Raw genomic sequence first — 5,334 nt, 5'->3', positions numbered from 1 at the left:
GAGCCGCCGCGCCCGGCCCGCACAGCCACCGCCCGGCCCGCACAGTCACCGCCCGGCCCCCACAGCCACCGCCCGGCCCCGCCCGCAGGGGCCGACGGGGCGCTTCAGGGGGAAACCAGCTGTCTGGAGGGCGAGAGCCCGCCCCGGAGCGAGTGGAGGAAGAGTCAGGGAAACCATCTGGGAAACATGGGAGAGTGGCAGTCGGATGTTCTGTAAAAGCGGTCGTTCTGGGTATTTTCGCTGGCGCGATGTTCCCAGCGGGCTCGGAGCGGTTCCGGTCAAGGTGTCCGTGATGATTTTTTTGCTGCATAATCGCTCCGGCGGAGGTTTCGCTGTCTCGCCTGATCCCGGGGCAGAGCTGCCGCTGCCCGCGCCCCAGAGCAGCGGGCCAGAGCTGCAGGACCCCCGCCTCACCCTCGGCGGCTCGAAGGATACCCGGCAGGAAGGTTCCCCCCGCCCCGTTTAATCCTCGCATGTAGTTTTCATACAACGCTGCTCCCACTTAGTTTTTACTGATATGTTTTAAAGCAAAGTTCCCGGCTGATATAAGCTTTGCTATGTATTTCTTGTCTGTCTGGCAATGTTGATGTTCCAATCTGTATAGCTTCTATAATGAAAAATATTGATACTTTTATTACTTATGCATAATATAATCTGAACGTAGTTATAGTGGAAAAATAGTCAGAAGATCTCCCCCCCCAACTATCCTTTTTTTGATCCTCTGCATTTGGGGAATTTGGGATGGAAGATGGGAATTGCCATCTTCCCAAATCTGAGAAGTCTCTTGAGGAACTGACATACAATAGATAGCAACCTTTTTGCTGACAGGCTCTGTTTATTGTTATTTTCTTATTTGACTGAACTTTTATCATAATTCTGAACTTTCTCTGGTTCACTTGTTACAGGGCACTAAGGTTTTTCTGAAGTTCTCCTTAGTGAAACTGATAAGTTTACTTTAGTACATTGAATGCTGTTAATATAAATGCTTAATTTATGTTGCCCATTTTTTGGAAGCTGAGCTTTGCTTTATAATGCTTCTACATTTTAGAGAGAATAGTTCCCCACGATGTTTATCTTCTGTCCTTACAGCTTTCAAAACACTGCACCACTATATTCAGCTTTGCAAGCCATTTTTTTTTAACAGGTGGATACCCATGAGTCAACTTGGTCTTCTTCAGAAATATTCATCAGATTGTTCAAACAGATTTTAGCAAGAGCCCTCGTAAAATCAGGAAAACACGTGTGAACTTTGTATCTTGAATGTGTATTTGCTTTCACTTTTGAATAAAACTAAACTGCTGGCTCACTGTGATGATGCTTTTTAGAACTTGACATTTTAAATCATAGTCTCATTCAGGATGGACAGGATTTCATGAGGTCTCTGGTTCAGCCACCTGCTTAATGCAGGGGCAGCGCTGACTTCAGACCAGGTTCCCCAGGACTTTGTTTACTGAAGAGCTAGAGTATCTCAGCTGCAGTGTCACCCAGCCCTTGGGTCTGGCGCTGACTGCTCTCACTCCAGTTACCATCCCATCTGCTTTCCCCAGTTCTTAAAGCAATGAAAATGATTCATACAGTTCAGTGATGCAAATGGTTAATTTTTTAGGGTATATCTGTAACATAATCGGTGATCCTTATGCATGGAAGATCTTATCTAACCTTTAAGTGTTTCACAGTGAATCAGAGGAAAAGAGTATGTTGAATTTAATAGGAAGAAATAGACACCAAAAAGGAAAGCGACATTGCAGTTTCACTCTAGAAGTTTTTACTTTGTTTGCTTCCATTTCTTTTCAATGTATTAGTAAAACTTTTGGTATTCCTCACCTAATTTGGATTCTCATGCATGTTCACAAATTCAAGAGTCTGTAGCTGTATACTATTGCAACTCTTCATCCTAATAATATGACTATGGGAATTGCAGCTGAAGCTGGCATGTTGCACACAGTCTTTTCACACGTGTAGCTGTGAATGCCAGAACTCAAAAAAGAAAAACATGCTAGGGAAAAAAATGTCAAACTGAACATAGTCAATCAGAGCTGAGGGCACTAAAACAGGCAAAATAGCATATGTTCTTCTAATCTTTTTCTAGGGACCCTCTGGGCAACCTAGCAACAATGAGATAAGAACAAGGGAGAGTAGAGATCACAGTAGATATTTGCCAAGAAAGAATGAACATCTGGTTGAATTGACTTTTTAAAATTTTGAGTGAGAAATTGCATCTTACCAACCTTACTCTCTGGAAAAGGTGCCTCTTTGAGACTTGAAGCTGTTTCCTACTTGAACACTTTACAAGAGGAAATTCCATTGTGCGTGAAAGGAGTTAACACCAAGGTCATTTTATGCATCTTCAGTCTAAATAGGAGCATTTTAACCAATGCACAGCAACGTTGTCATACAGGAAAGCTGCAAGTGGTTGTGTTTGGTTCAGCATTTAAATCAGGTCATCATCATTTGGGAAAGGACAAATTGTGATTGTCAAACCTAATTTCTCAGTGGAGTATTCTCATCTATCTTCTTCCTCCTCTTCTACTCCTCAAGAAGTAGTTTTTATATTATGTTCAGAGTATCTAAACACTGCCTGAAGAATCTAGTTCACACTCTGAATATGTGTTGCATCACTAGATTTCTATTTGGAGATAAGTAATGAACTTCTTTTTCATTGCAGATTAAAAAAGTGCAAAGCAGGAATCCATATCTTCAAAGATACAGAACCCAGCAACTGCCTTCCTAAACTTTGCTTCTTGAAAAGAGCGTAACTAGGCACTGCATACCCACCACATAACCCAGCTGCAGACCTGCAGTCTCTGTACCATTGAAGGAAATTACAGAAAAAATAGCCTACCAGTAGCCAGAATCAGTATTTATAGGTTTAGTTAAAGATACAGAAACCAACTCACATATGCTGCTTTACAGCTCTCACCTGGTATAAGCCCTGACAGGACATTATGCTGATTGAACACGGTCAAAGCATACAAAAGTCAACAATCCTTTTTGAATTCTTTGGGAGAAACCAACTTACACTCTCTGAAGATCTGGAGATCCTACAGGATACTCTCAGTTATGGATAGGAGGGCAGGGTAGGTAGGCCAATGGGTACCACACACAGCTTGCACTTACACTCAGCACACTCTGCTCTATATCCATTCTCACCTGACACCACCATAGCAGGCAAGATGCTGTAAAGGGGAGGTGTTTCTGCCACTTCAGCTTCCTGGATAGGTTTGATTATGGGGATAGACAAGCAGATTTAGCTCAGAGGGAGGGGTGACAATGGTGGGGATGAGGAAATAGAGCAGTCTCTCATGGCAGTGGCCAGTTTTTCTCATGAGGGTGTAATTTGATAATAGCTAAGTCATGCTTTTAGACCAACTACACAGTCAATTATCATCATCATCATGGCTAGGCTTTGTGAACGAAGATTAGGGAAGGGACTCTACCCATGTTTGTCACAAGCACGATGGCGGCTAAAAAGGTCAATACGAGACAGGCATGTCCGATTGCAAAAGGCACAGCAGAAAGACTCCTTAGGTGATAAATTCTGCAAGGCACGGTTCTTTCTGCATTGCCTTTTCTCCTCGAGAGTGATCCTGTGTGCTTTCTCAAAGGCATCAGCAGCGTTATAGATGGTGTGTCTCCAGACCTCCCAGCTGGAGGCCAGAGTAGACCAGTTATGTTGATCAACATGGCCAAGGCTGAGATGTTGTTTCAGGGAGTCCTCGTACCTCCTCTTCGGGGCTCCTCTCTTGCGGCAGCCGGTGGCAAGTTCACCGTAAAGCAAGATCTTAGGGAGGCGGTGGTCCTTCATCCTTGAGACATGTCCTGCCCAACGCAGCTGTGTTCTCAGCAACATGGCCTCAATGCTTGTGATTGCTGCTTGTTCTAGAACAGACGTGTTAGTCACATAATCTGACCAGTGGATGTTTAGGATTGTACAAAGGCAGTGTTGATGGAAACGTTCTAGGAGTCGCAGGTGGTGGCAGTAAATAACCCATGATTCAGATCCATATAAGAGAGTAGACAGCACAGTGGCTCTGTAAACACTGATCTTTGTACTTTTCGTCAAGTGTTTATTTCGCCAAACTCTTTTATGAAGCTTTCTGAAAGCACTGTATGCCTTTGCTAATCTGTTGTCTATCTCTCCATCAATCGTACTGGCCAAGGAGATGAGGCTACCTAGGGAATTAAATTGCTGGACTGATTTGAGCACTGATTCGCCACTCAATTATACTAATGGAATTAATAGGTGTAGGCTTTTTCCCTGCTTGGACACAGAACTAAAGGCAGCAGTACTGCCCTTATTTCAAAAGGCAAGACTAAATCATATATGAAGACTAAGAGTGACTCCATTACACTGTAACTTAAACCCAAAAAGCTTTGCTAAAGACAAAAGCTTTATTGTTCATTTTGTAATCTGCCTCTGTGTCATACAGTTTCCATAACTGCAGGGGAAGGAGGCCAAGCCAGACACAGAAGACGGACAGCAAACACTCAGCAATAGCTGCAGTGTCAGAGGTGCAGCCCCTTGTGCTGGGGAGAGGCAGCCAGGAGGTGTGGGGGCACAGCAACACACACAAAGCACCAAGTCAGATAGGGAAAGCTTCTGGTGCTATGGAAGAAAATGAAAGAGGTTGGAGCCAGGGGACCTCTAGCACTGGTATGGCAGCCAAGGGAAGCAAAAGAGGACTGTGAGACCAGAAAATATGAAAAGCACCACAAGCACTTACCTCTGTGATACAACAAATCAAGTAACAAGAAACTTTTATTAAATACATATAAATCAGGAACAAAATCTTACAGAAGTGATACTGTCCAATTGAAGAGTAGTAAAGGTAAGTGTCCTCTACTTTCTGCCCTCAGGAAAAAGGGAGGGAATGGAAGTGAGAATCCTCAAAACATTACCACACTCCAATCATGGCTGTTGTTTCTGATTCACTAAAAATTATTTATTTTCCATTTAAATTGGATGAAGAACCTAACACGAGAGAGTCCAGAAAAAATGCTCATCTGATTATGCTAGAGGTAAGTCAGGTTTTTACTGTGGACATCAGTTCTTGAGGAAAGTATTAAAGCCCAGGCACAGCAATACTCAAGCTTCACCCTGCCCCTATGAAACAGCTAAAAAACTGTAATGTTACAGAATTGAAAAAAAAGTAGCAGCATGTATAGACCATTGCAGGGTGCAATACGATTTATTATCTAAGCATAAGAAAAACTGCCAGGTTCTACTCAAATGTAACAGCCAGAAGGTTCAAGAATGCTGTAGCTTTGAAAGATTCAGCTAAAATGATTCAGAGAGACTAAATGTTTCACTGGATAAAATTTTATTTTTTTATA

Source organism: Chiroxiphia lanceolata, chromosome 5 (assembly GCF_009829145.1).
Source record: "Chiroxiphia lanceolata isolate bChiLan1 chromosome 5, bChiLan1.pri, whole genome shotgun sequence".
Classification (NCBI taxonomy): Eukaryota; Metazoa; Chordata; class Aves; order Passeriformes; family Pipridae; genus Chiroxiphia; species Chiroxiphia lanceolata.
This window is presented reverse-complemented; position numbering follows the sequence as displayed.